Consider the following 14,087-nt stretch of genomic DNA (forward strand, 5'->3'; position numbering starts at 1 on the left):
TTGAAATGCACCACATGGAATTTGCAATCCTCTGCTTCTTCTAATTTATATTTCTTTTAACATTTTCATCAATAGTTAATATTAACTACAATTTGAAGGCTTATTCTATGCATTAAACTTTTAATATACTGCCTGACATTCATTGTCTCATTTCATCATCTCTAAAAACCTTTGAAGTGATTGTTTTTATTCTCTCCAATTCACAGATAAAGGAAACTGAGTGTCAGAAAGGTTAAGTCACTCATCCAAAGTCACACAGCAACTAAGCAACAGAGCTGGCTTGGAGTTTGTACCCATGTCCATTTGACTCCAATGTTCATCACTTACCTTGCAGAAAATTCTATCTCAATCCTTTTAGTCTTACTTTATAAGAATATCAATTGTCAATTAACATATTTTCATTATTGGAACATTGCACAAGACAATTAAATTCTCATTAGTGAAAGCAAGCCTCTATCAATTCTGGTTCATCTTAACTCAAAATACTCAAAAGGACAGATTTCAAGAATTGTTTTGCTCCTTCTTCTATCCTCTCTTCACACTTTATCAAGCAGTATCCTGTCTTGCAAGAGACCCAAGTTGTTTTAATGGGTCTTTCCCTCTGTCACTCTCCCTTGTTTTTTCCTCTATCTTAATTACTCTGAATTCTTTATTGGTAGATAGCATAAATGTGCATAAGACACCAAAATTTCAAATTACCCTTAATTTTCATTAATATTATGATACCCACATCTTCTAGAGTTGATTTTAGTACATATATTCGTTTTTGTCAGATATGATATATATCATATATCTATAACATAAGTATATAAACACACAGTTTAATGGTATTAAATTAGCAGTATATATATTAGGTAGCTTTATATTATGTAGCTTAGTGTGAATATGTTAAATTTTTATTTTTATCATATTTTATATATTTATATGCACATATATATGTAATTTAATGGTATTAAACCAGCATGTTTTATATTAAGTAGTTCTCAAACGATACATAGATTGGTTTTTTAAAACATTCCTTTTATAACTTTTCTCTCCTTTCTACTTTCACAATTGGAATGCTAGCTATATTCATATCTTCTCAAGCACATTAAGGATCAAAAAGCACAATTACATTTAAAACAAAAGAGGGGATGTTCCTGGTGGAGCAGTGGTTAAGAATCTGCCTGCCGGTGCAGGGGACATGGATTCCGTCCCTGGTCCGGGAAGATCCCACATGCCACGGAGCAACTAAGCCCGTGTGCCACAACTATTGAGCCTGCACTCTAGAGTCTGCGAGCCACAACTACTGAGCCCTCATGCCACAACTACTGAAGCCCATGCACCTAGAGCCCTGCTCCACAACAAGAGAAGCCACCGTAATGAGAAGCCCATGCACTGCAACGAAGAGTAGCCCCTGCTCACCGCAACTAGAGAAAACCCACGCGCAGCAAGGAAGACCTAAGGCAGCCAAAAATAAACAAATTAATTTAAAAAAAAGAGTTCTAGAGCCAGAGTGGGTTTGAATGTCACTCTGCCACTTATTAAAAAATAATAAAAAGAGAAGATGTCATACTTCTGTCTATGTGATACTTTCTCTAGAACTTCACTGTTCAATACTGTAGCCATTAGCCACACCTGGCAATTTAAACTTAAATTTGAATTAATTAAAATTAAATAAAGTTAAAATTTAGTTTCTCAGTTGCCAGAGCCACATTTCATGTGGCTAGTGGCTACCATTTGGGGCAGAGCATATGCAGCACATTTTCCAACATCACAGAAATTTCTACTGGACAGTGCTGATCTAAGAAAATTCAACAGATAAGTCAATCTTTAGTATGTCTTTCTATTTCTCTTAAGATTATTCCCCGCCATGAATGAATAAAGAAAATGTACTATATACATACAGTGAAATACTATTCCGACTTTTAAAAAGAAGGAAATTCTGCAGTATGTTACAACATGGATGAATCTTGAGGACATTATGCTAAGTGAAATAATAAGTCAGTCACAGAAAGACAAACATAGTATGATTCCATTTACATGAAGTATCTAAAATAGTCAACTTCATAGAATCAAAGAGTAAAATCCAGGGGCGGGAGGAATGTGAAATGGCGAATCACTAATCAATAAGCATAAAGTTTTGGTTTAGCAAAATGAATAAGCTCTAGGGGTCTGCAGTACAACACTGTACCTACAGTCAACAATAACATATTATACACTTAAAAATTTAAGAGGGTCGATCTCATGTTTTTTGTTCTTACCACAATAAAATAATATTTTAAAAAAACATAGGGTTATATCTGGGCATGGTTCTGAGGGAAACAGATGACCGATATAAATTATTCTCTTACCATTAAAAAAAAATTATCTTCTTTCCTACCTTTTACTTTTTTTAATTGCTAACCCTTAGTCTTTATAAATTTTTCTACTCACTACCACTTTTAAATAACAGTCTTGGAAATATTTTACAATGTAAGATCAATAATGCAAATGTCCTCCAATTCAAAAAGTCTTCCATGACTTTTTCTTAAATAAAATAGCCAAGAGATCTTGAACCACTTTTTATTTCCCCTTGCTCCAAAATTTAAATAACAAAACAAAGTAAAACAAGCCATCCTAATAGAATGAGCAATTCTTTGTAAATTCCAGTGATAAGGCCACTGTCCATACAGTGGGTATGGTCCTTTGCTAAGAATTTTGTTTCTAGAGCTGGAAGAGAACTTCTCAATAGCGTGTTACACTTTTATAGACAGGTCATTATTTCAGCTCCTAAGTCCTATATTTCTACCACTGTCAGCAATTTTACAACAGACTTCTGGTTTTTTCCTTGCTTCCCTATTTTCTGAGATGTTTCAAACCGAAAGAATGCACATGTGAAAAGCTGTCATGACAAAAGTTAGGGTTGTAATCTACAGTCATGGACCACACAGAGAATAACTGGCCAACATATACATCAAACCTTTAATCTTGACCTTCTTAGCACACACTCTTTGACTGAGATATCCTTGACAACAAAAAGTTTATGTCTGAATGTATTTCTACTAGAAAAAAGGTACATCTTCTACTGTGTCTTTTCTTAATGATTAAAACGAATTACCAAAACACACACCAAGTATTTTAAATATGAAAACTAGAAAAGGCAGCTAAAACTGTTGAAAGCAGTTGCCCATGGAACAAGACCAGAGGGAGGAATAACGGGCCAAAGGTATATTGTATTCAGTCCTATAAGTCTTTCAGTAGTTTTTTTTTAATTTATGTATTTTATTTATTTTATTTTTGGCTTCATTGGGTCTTCATTGCTGTGCGCGGGATTTCTCTAGCTGCTGCGAGCGGGGGCTACTCTTCATTGCGGTGCGCAGGCTTCTCACTGCGGTGGATTCTCTTGTTGCGGAGCACGGGCTCTAGGTGCACGGGCCTCAGTAGTTGTGGCTCGCGGGCTCTAGAGCACAGGCCTAGATTTTTTTTTTAAAGCAATTTTATCATTAAAAAAATTATTTGTAAAAGGCACATGGTTTAAAAATCTACTGAAGGACGTCCCTGGTGGAGAAGTGGTTAAGAATCCGCCTGCCAATGCAGGGGACACGGGTTCAATCCCTGGTTGGGGAAGATCCCACATGCTGGAGAGCAACTAATCCCGTGCACCACAACTACTGAGCCCGCGCGTGCTGCAGCTACTGATGCCCACACGCTTAGAGCCTGTGCTCTGCCACAAGAGAAGCCACTGCAATGAGAAGCCCGCGCACCACAGTGAAGAGTAGAGCCCACCACTCGCCACAACCAGAGAAAGCCCACACGCAGCAACGAAGACCCAACGCAGCCAAAGATAAATACATAAATAAATTTATTTTAAAAAAATCTAGGGACACAACCTGATTGTCCACCAATTGAGGAACATGTCAATTTTACATATTAGAATAAAACGTGTGAACAATTGCAAAATACATGAATTTGGAAAATATTTGACTTTTGCCATATATCTATATATATATCTGCCCTTGATTCTATTCACAAAAACATCTTAATTAATGGCTCTTCCCAATTTATTAAGAAGAATATACAAGTTTTTAAACTTTTAAAATATTTAAAAAACTGTTTTTATGGATACACACGTTTAAAAAGGCAAGAAAACACTACGAAAATGATACAAACCAACTTTAGAATACTGAAAGTTGAAAAAACTGGAAAAGGTAGGAAGAGGAGACAAGAGAAGGAAGCATAAGGGATAAGAAACAGTCATTGGCTGTGTCTATAAGGATTTATTTTTTAATATCTGTTAAATCTAGGTGGGGAATGTTAAATCTCAGTGGTGGGTGTCATTATTTTCTGTACTTTTCAGTTATTTTGAAGTTATTTCACTTTTAAAAAAAATTTCTCCTTCCTCATTGTTGAAAGTGTCCTTGTTTATTTTAAGATTTTCCAACTAAATACACAGTATTCTCTGCTGCTTCTTTTTAGAGAACTGAGGAGAAACTTTAATCCCAGAATTGTAGTTATCATTATTAAATCCAATGTGTAAGAGCACACATAAAACAACAAGCAATATTAATAATCTGCCCATAAACCAGCCACACCAGTGATACATCAAATGAATATATATTAGCCTCATGCACTTCAGCCCTACTCAAGCCCTTGAACCCTTTTATTTGCTTCCTTTTCCTTGAACTTTGAGAAGAAAATGAAGGTTAAACAAGTATATAAATATTCAAATGTCCAAAATCATGTCAACCTGCATTTTAAAATATGGTCACTGTAAAACAAAGGTTGATTTGATTAAAGATTTGTAGTACTCACTGTAAATGAATCCCTGTTGGAGAGCAGTAGGACCAGGTGCTGTCCGTGCCTAAGTGAACAAAAAGAGAATCATAATGATAGAGTTGAAATTAGGCCGATAGTTTGGGCATTTTCAAATTAAAATGTCATCCAATTTAAATTTTTATATAATCTTCTTTGTGATTTTCCAGTAGCTCATTCTCAGAAAAGCTGCAGGCTACTTAACAGACTGAAGCGAAGAATGAGTGACAGTGGGACCAAGAACACTTACATTTACACAGTTTAAAGGAAGAGATTTGTCTTTCTCCATTTGTGTAGGTTATATAAATTTCTTCAACTTTTAAAAAACCTACAATTAAAGGTGTGCTAAACACTGTCCATAACTCTAAATTTCATCTAAATTTTCAGCTCTATTTCTATTTTTTAAATTTAATTTTATTTTTTTATACAGCAGGTTCTTATTAGTTATCAATTTTATACATATTAGTGTATATATGTCAATCCCAATCTCCTAATTCATCCCACCAGCACCTCCCTACCACCCCTGCTTTCCCCTGTTGGTATCCATATGTTTGTTCTCTACATCTGTGTCTCTAATTCTGCCTTGCAAACCAGTTCATCTGTACCATTTTTCTAGATTCCACATATATGCGTTAACATACGATATTTGTTCTTCTCTTTCTGACTTACTTCACTCTGTATGACAGTCTCTAGGTCCATCCATGTATCTACAAATGACCCAATTTCATTCTTTTTATGGCTGAGTGATATTCCATTGTATATATGTACCACATCTTTATCCATTTGTCTGTTGATGGTCATTTAGGGTGCTTTCATGACCTGGCTATTGTAAATAGTGCTGCAATGAACACTGGGGTGCATGTGTCTTTTTGAATTATGGTTTTCTCCGGGTACATCCTCAAGAGTGGGATTGCTGGGTCATATGGTAGTTCTATTTTTAGTTTTTTAAGGAACCTCCATACTGTTCTCCATAATGGCTGTATCAATTAACATTCCCACCAACAGTGCAAGAGGGTTCCCTTTTCTCCACACCCTCTCCAGCATCTGTTGTTTGTAGATGTTCTGATGATGCCCATTCTAACTGGTGTGAGGTGATGCCTCATAGTAGTTTTCATTTGCATTTCTCTAATAACTAGTGATGTTGAGCAGCTTTTCACGTGCTTCTTGGCCATGTCTATTTAGGTCTTCTGCCCATTTCTTCATTGGGTTGTTTGTTTTTTAATATTGAGCTGCATGAGCTGTTTATATATTTTGGAGATTAATCCTTTGTCAGTTGCTTCGTTTGCAAGTATTTTCTCCCATTCAGAGGGTTGTCTTTTCATCTTGTTTATAGTTTCCTTTGCTGTGCAAAAGCTTTCAAGTTTCATTAGGCCCCATTTCTTTATTTTTGTTTTTATTTCCATTACTCTAGGAGGTGGGTCAAAAAAGATCTTGCTGTGACTTATGTAAAAGAGTGTTCTTCCTATATTTTCCTCAAAGAGTTTTAGAGTATCCAGTCTTATATTTAGGTCTTTAATCCATATTGAGTTTAATTTTGTGTATGGTGTTAGGGAGTGTTCTAATTTCATTCTTTTACATGTAGCTGTCCAGTTATCCCTGCACCGCTCACTGAAGAGACTGTCTAATCTCCATTGTATATCCTTGCCTCCTCTGTCATAGATTACTTGACCATAGTTGTGTGGATTTATCTCTGGGCTTTCTATCCTGTTCCACTGATCTATATTTCTTTTTTTGTGCCAGTACCATATTGTCTTGATTACTGTAGCTTTGTAGTATAGACTGAAGTCAGTGAGTCTGAGTCCTCCAGCTTTTTTTTTTCCCCTCAAGATTGCTTTGGCTATTCAGGTTTTTTTGTGTCTCCATACAAATTTTAGGATTTCTTGTTCTACTTCTGTAAAAAATGCCATTAGTAATTTGATAGGGATTGCATTGAATCTGTAGATTGCTTTGTGTAGTAGAGTCGTTTTCACAATACTGATTCTTCCAATTCAAGAACATGGTATATTTCTCCATCTGTTTGTGTCATCTTTCATCTCTTTCATCAGTGTCTTATAGTTTTCTGAGTATAGGTCTTTTACCTCCTTAGGTAGGTTTATTCCTAGGTATTTTATTCTTTTTGTTGCAATGGTGAATGGGAGTGTTTCCTTAATTTCTCTTTCTGATCATTCGTTGTTAGTGTATAGGAATGCAAGAGATTTCTGTGCATTAATTTTGTATACTGCAACTTTACCAAATTCATTGATTAGCTCTAGTAGTTTTCTGGTGGCATCTTTAGGATTCTCTGTGTATAGTATCATGTCATCTGCAGAGTGACAGTTTTACTTCTTCTTTTCAAATTTGTATTCCTTTTATTTCTTTCTCTTCTCCGATTGCCATGGCTAGGACTTCCAAAACGATGTTGAACAATAGCAGTGAGAGTGGACATCCATGTCTTTTTCCTGATCTTAGAGGAAATGCTTGCAGTTTTTCACCATTGAGAATGATGTTGGCTCTGGGTTTGTCATATATGGCCTTTATTATGTTGAGGTACGTTCCCTCTATGCCCACTTTCTAGAGAGTTTCTATCGTAAATGGGTGTTGAATTTTGTCAAAGGCTATTTCTGCATCTATTGTGATGATCATATGGTTTATATTCTTCCATTTGTTAATATGGTTTATCACATTGATTGATGTGCATATATTGAAGAATCCTTGTATCCCTGGGATAAATCCCACTTGATCATCATGTGTGATCCTTTTAATGTGTTGTTGGATTCTGTTTGCAAGTATTTTGTTGAGGATTTTTGCATATATATTCATCAGTGTTAACGGTCTGTAATTTTCTTTTTTTGTTCTTCATCTGGTTTTAGTATCAGGGTGATGGTGGCCTCGTAGAATGAGTTTGGGAGTGTTCCTTCCTCTGTAATTTTTGGAAGAGTTTGAGTAGGATAGGTGTTAGCTCTTCTCTAAATGTTTAATAGAATTTGCCTGTGAAGCCATCTGGTCCTGGGCTTTTGTTTTTTGGAAGATTTTAAATCACAGTCTCAATTTCATTACTTGTGATTTTCTGTTCATATTTTCTATTTCTTCCTGGTTCAGTCTTAGAAGATTATACCTTTGTAAGAACTTGTCCATTTCTTCCAGGTTGTCCATTTTATTGGCATAGAGTTGCTTGTAGTAGTCTTATGATGCTTTGTACTTCTGTGGTGTCCATTGTAACTTCTCCTTTTTCATTTCTAGTTTTATTGTGTTGAGTCCTCTCTCTCTTTTTCTTGATGAGTCTGGCTAAAGGTTTATCCATTTTGTTTATCTTCTCAAAGAACCAGCTTTTAGTTTTATTGATCTCTGCTATTGTTCTTTGTTTCTATTTCATTTATTTCTGCTCTGATCTTTATGATATTTTTCCTTCTACCAACTTTGGGTTTTGTTTGTTCTTTTTGTAGTTCCTTTAGGTGTAAGGTTAGATTGTTTATGTGAGATTTTTCTTGTTTCTTGAGGTAGGCTTGTATAGCTATAAACTTCCCTCTTAGAACTGCTTTTGCTGCATCCCATAGCTTTTGGATCGTCTTGTTTTCGTTGTCATTTGTCTCTAGGTATTTTTTGATTTCCTCTTTCATTTTTTCAGTGATCGCTTGGTTATTTAGTAATATATTGTTTAGCCTCCATGTGTTTGTGTTTTTAAAGTTTTTTTCCCTGTAATTTCTTTCTAATCTCATAGTGCTGTGGTCGGAAAAGATGCTTGATATGATTACAATTTTCTTAAATTTACTGAGGATTGATTTGTGAACCAAGATGTGATCTATCCTGAAGAACGTTCTGTGTGCACTTGAAAAGAAAGTGTAATCTGCTGTTTTTGGACGGAATGTCCTACAAATATCAATTAAATCTATCTGGTCTATTGCATCATTTAAAGCTTGTGTTTCCTTATTAATTTTCTGTCTGGATGATCTGTCCATTGGTGTAAGTGAGGTGTTAAATTATCCCTCTGTTATTGTGTTACTGTCGATTTCTTCTTGTATAGCTGTTAGCATTTGCTTTATATATTGAGGTGCTCCTATGTTGGGTGCATATATATTTATAATTGTTATATCTTCTTCTTGGATTGATCCCTTGATCATTATGTAGTGTCCTTCCTTGTCTCTTGTATCATTCTTTATTTTAAAGTCTATTTTGTCTGATATGAGAATTGCTACTCCAGCTTTCTTTTGATTTCCATTTGCATGGAATATCTTTTCCATCCCCTCACTTTCAGCCTGTATGTGTCCCTAGGTCTGAAGTGGGTCTCTTGTAGACAGCATATATATATATATATGGGTCTTGTTTTTGTATCCATTCAGTGAGCCTGTATCTTTTGGTTAGAGCATTTAACTCATTCACATTTAAGGTAATTATCAATATGTATGTTCCTATTACCATTTTCTTAATTGTTTTGGGTTTGTTTTTGTAGGTCCTTTTCTTCTCTTGTGTTTCCCATTTAGCGAAGTTCCTTTAGCATTTGTTGTAGAGCTGGTTTGGTGGTGCTGAATTCTCTTTGCTTTTGCTTGTCTGTAAAGCTTTTGATTTCTCCGTCAAATCTAAATGAGATCCTTGCTAGTTAGAGTAATCTTGGTTGTAGCTTCTTCCCTTTCGTCACTTTAAATATATCGTGCCACTCCCTTCTGGCTTGTAGAGTTTCTGCTGAGAAATCAGCTGTTAACTTTATGGGAGTTCCTGTGTATGTTATTTGTCATTTTTCCCTTGTTACTTTTAATAATTTTTTGTCTTTAATTTTTGTCAGGTTGATTACTATGTGTCTCAGATTGTTTCTCCGTGCAATTATCCTGCCTGAGACTCTGCACTTCCTGGACTTGTGTGGCTCTTTCCTTTCCCAAGTTGGGGGAGTTTTCGACTATAAGCTCTTCAAATATTTTTTCAGGTCCTTTCTCTCTCTCTTCTTCTGGAACCCATATAATGCAAATGTTGGTGCATTTAATGTCACACAGGTCTCTTAGGCTGTCATTTCTTTTCATTCTTTTTTCTTTATTCTGTTCCGTGGCATAAATTCCACCATTCTGTCTTCCAGGTCAGTTATCCGTTCTTCTGCCTCAGTTATTCTGGTATTGATTCCTTCTAGTGTATTTTTCATTTCAGTTATTGTATTGTTCATCTCTGTTTGTTCTTTAATTTTTCTAGGTCTTTGTTAAACATTTCTTGCATCTTCTAGATCTTAGCCTCCATTTTTTTCCAAGGTTCTGGATCATCTTCACTATCATTATTCCGAATTCTTTTACTGGAAGGTTGCCTATCTCCACTTTATTTAGTTGTTTTTCTGGGGTTTTATCGTGTTCCTTCATCTGGTACATAGTCCTCTGTCTTTTCATTTTGTCTGTCTTTCTCTGAATGTAGTTTTCATTCCACAGGCTGTAGGATTGCAGTTCTTCTTGCTTCTGCTGTCTGCCCTCTGGTGGATGAGGCTATCTAAGAGGGTTATGCAAGCTTCCTGATGGGAGGGACTGGTGGTAGGTAGAGCTGGATGTTGCTCTGGTGGGCAGAGCTCAGTTAAACTTTAACCCGCTTGTCTGCTGATGCATGGGGCTGAGTTCCCACCCTGTTGGTTGTTTGGCCTGAGGTGTCCCAGCACTGGAGCCTACAGGCCCTTTGGTGGGGCTAATGGTGGACTCTGGGAGGGCTCACACCAAGGAGTGCTTCCCAGAACTTCTGCTGCCAGTGTCCTTGTCCCCATGGTGAGCCACAGCTCCTCCTGCCTCTGCAGGAGACCCTCCAACACTAGCAGGTAGGTCTGGTTCAGTCTCCCTTGGGATCACTGTTCCTTCCCCTGGGTCCCAATGCACACACTACTTTGTGTGCCCTCCAAGAGTGGAGTCTCTGTTTCCCACAAACCTGTCAAAGTCCTGCTACCAAACCCTGCTAGCCTTCAAAGTCTGATTCTCTGGGAATTCCTCCTCCCATTGCCGGACCCCCAGGTTAGGAAGCCGGACATGGGGCTCAGAACCTTCATTCCAGTGGGTGGACTTCTGTGGTATAACTGTTCTCCAGTCTGTGAGTCACCCACCCAGCAGTTATGGGATTTGATTTTATTGTGATTGCGCCCCTTGTTCTGTCTCATTGCGGCTTCTCCTTTTTCTTTGGATGTGGAGTATCTTTTCTGGTGAGTTCCAGTCTTCCTGTCAATGATTGTGCAGCAGTTAGTTGTGATTCTGGTGCTCTCGTGAGACAAAGTGAGCACACGTCCTTCTACTCTGCCATCTTGACTTAAAGTCCTCTCAGCTCTATTTCTATTAATAGGAGAAGTTGTCAGATAAAAGAACATTAATTTCAGGACCAGTTATTTAGACTCATGTTAATAATGTTTAACACACTGTTCACAGTATACTAAAATATTCTGCTCACAAAACAGAGTTGGCAAAGTATCAGCAACAATCCAGCCTCAGTTGATTTACTGCCCTTCACACAAGAGATGTGTGTATTTCAACCAAAGTCTGAATTAAGTACATACTTGCTAAATGTCATATTTACAAGGTCAAAAACTAAACTCCCTCATCAAAAATGTTAAGGAATGAACATCTTAGAAGTATTTCTTAATAATTCAGGTTTCCAATAATGATGTCTTTAAAATTAGAAAGTAAAATTAAATTAGTAGTGTTCAAAGTTGTAACATAAGCAAATTAAATTGAAGAATTTTAATACTTAATTTCTTTAAATTTTATTATTTACCATACTTGTTCACCTGTAATAATGGACAAAATAATGACACTCAATTTAGCACTATTTGACCTACATGTTTAAGTTCTTATAGTGATGTATACTATTTGTATTTTTTAAATATCATTTGTAGTGACTGGTGAAAATAATAAAGAATACATTTTTTGAAAAAAAAATTGCATATGCTTTCTACATTTTTCCATTACTGCATTGACACTCTAAGAAACATCTAAGGCATATGAATTCACATTTTTTAGATAAAATTACAAAAATGTACCTTAATTTAATTTTTTTCTTTTTTTAATTTTTAAAACATTCAATTTATTTAAACTAAAAACAAAAAAAAACCCAGTTCATCCATTTCTCCCTTTTCCATCTACCCCCCCACCCCAACCTCTGGGAACCAATCTGTTTTCTGTATCTATAAGCTTAGATTATGTATCTCTCTCTCCATCTTTCTATCAATATAGATAGATAGATAGATAGATAATTTTAGATTCCACATATAAAAGAGATCATCAGGTACTTGTCTTACTCTGCCTTTCACTTAGTATAATGTTCTTGAGGTCCACCCATCTTGTCACAAGTGGCAAGATTTCATTCTTTTTCATGGCTAAATAATATTCCATTGTAGATATATATCACATCTTCTTTCATCCATCAATGGACACTTAGACAAGACATTGTTTCCATGTCTTGTCTCTATAAATAATGCTACAATGAACATGGGGATATATGCATATATGCAAGTGCATATATTTTTTTCAAATTAATGTTTTCATTTTCTTCAGATAAATACCCAGAAGTGGAATTGCTGGGTCATACAGTAGTTCTATTTTTAATTTTTTGAGGAACCTCCATATTGTTTTCCATAGTAGCTGTGCCAATTTACATTCCCACCAACAGTATGCAAGGCTTCCCTTTTCTCCACATCTTTGTCAACACTCATTATTTCTAATCTTTTTGATAACAGCCATTCTAACAGGTATGGGGTAATACCTCATTGTGTTCCCAGCATGCTTTTGATATGTAAACTAAGCAATCTAGAGCCATGCTTCCTTTATCTGGTCATACCACCTAGGAGGCAGTATTTCTCTGCCTTAATCATCCCAGGGCCAGGTAGCAGGTAACTAAGGACGACCTTAGAGCTTACAGACTGCCAACATTTTTCAATCAAGCCAAACCTGACATATTTACAATGCCCTACCTTGCCTTTCTCTCAGAAAATCCAAGCCTACACACCCCCTCACCTCTGCCCCTTCTGGCTCCTGATCCATGCTAGTGCTTTCTCATGTTGCTCTTCATGTTATGTCATGCCTCCTGTTTCTAGGGCCTATAAGTATAATAAACTTTGTTTTCATGAGTTTCTCCTGGGTCTCTTCTTGTGGCTGTACCTGAATGACCATCACAGAACACAGAACATGATGTTTATGTTTCACTTGTTTTCCTGTTTTATACATGTAGTATTACTGCTAATTGTCCATCAGTATCTAGTCTCTCTTGCTACCTTTTAATAATAGGTAGTATTGGGTTTAGCTGGCCTGTGACTGCCTGGCTAGAGGTGACATTTCCTAGCCTCTCTTGCAGCTGGATGTGGCCCTGTGATTAGGTTTTTGCCCAACTTATCACATAGATGAGAAATAAACTTGTTTTTGTTCATCTAAAAGTCAAAACTGGGAACAGCATCTAGGAAGTATATAGAAGTGAGTTTCAATTAAATATGGAAAATTACTTTCTAACAATGGCATTCTTTAGAGGTTACTGCCCTTCCAACACTATATCTTCTTTTCCATCAAAGGTTGGGTAACAACCTTTGCTCCAACAACAAGACGGAAGGAGCGATTTCTAAACTGAATAAAACTTTGGAATATATGGACCTTAATGGTTCTTCCAGTCCTAGTATTCTACAATTCTAAGCCAGATAGGAAAAGTTGGGACAAGGGAGAGAAAGTAGGAGGCAGGAAAAAAGAGCCAGACAGAATGAGGCAAAGGAAAGGAAGGGGTAAGGAAAAGGCAACTTTTAGAACCAAGGAATAGATTACTGGGAAATACATTGAGTACCTAGAAAAAATTTTCTTTAATTATCATTTTTATACAATACCAAATTTCACATATCCTTACCCTTTTTAAAAAACAAAGAAATAACCACAGAATCTTTCAAACAAATATATTTGAAAATCTAGAGGGCAAGCTCTAGATTCAGAGTATAGAAAAAAATTACGTCCCATGGCTGTGAGATTAATTTATTGGAATTGAAGACTCCTCTTATTCATCATCCATAGTAGTTTTAGATGATTTGATTGATTCATGTTATAATCATGGGGTAATTTACTATCCTAATTTATAACATGACATCTGTTGACATTCGCCATACTTATATTTAATCTGCACTTTACAGATTCTGTCACTTCAAAGACATCTTAGTTAACAGTTCCCTCCAAGTTATTAGTAAGTTTAATTAAAGCAAATAAGGTAAAGGACTTTGTCACACTCATCCGTCTACTGTCTCTAGTGCCTAACACAATGCCATTATTATAAGTATGGCTCAGAAATACTTCTATGCAATGATCGTTTATTAGCCCCACTGTGTTGCTGCCAATGCCCTGGGCACTGGAAGCAGTGCAGCATGGTGG

The 14,087-nt window shown here is 36.2% G+C and overlaps 1 protein-coding gene across 3 annotated transcripts in view; it reads right to left on the minus strand.

Annotated features, from left to right (window-relative positions):
• Positions 1-14,087, minus strand: part of C5H4orf33 (chromosome 5 C4orf33 homolog) — a 90,846-nt gene that overhangs the window by 10,825 nt on the left and 65,934 nt on the right. For 2 of the 3 annotated variants that reach the window (XR_004350117.1, XR_004350118.1), the window contains exon 11: positions 4,774-4,822. The gene's annotated coding sequence lies outside the window, so the exon portion shown is untranslated. Of the gene's footprint in view, positions 1-749; positions 4,823-14,087 lie in introns of those variants that run through there. The other variant, XR_004350119.1, reaches the window with a different exon arrangement.

This window comes from Phocoena sinus, chromosome 5 (assembly GCF_008692025.1).
Source record: "Phocoena sinus isolate mPhoSin1 chromosome 5, mPhoSin1.pri, whole genome shotgun sequence".
NCBI lineage: Eukaryota > Metazoa > Chordata > Mammalia > Artiodactyla > Phocoenidae > Phocoena > Phocoena sinus.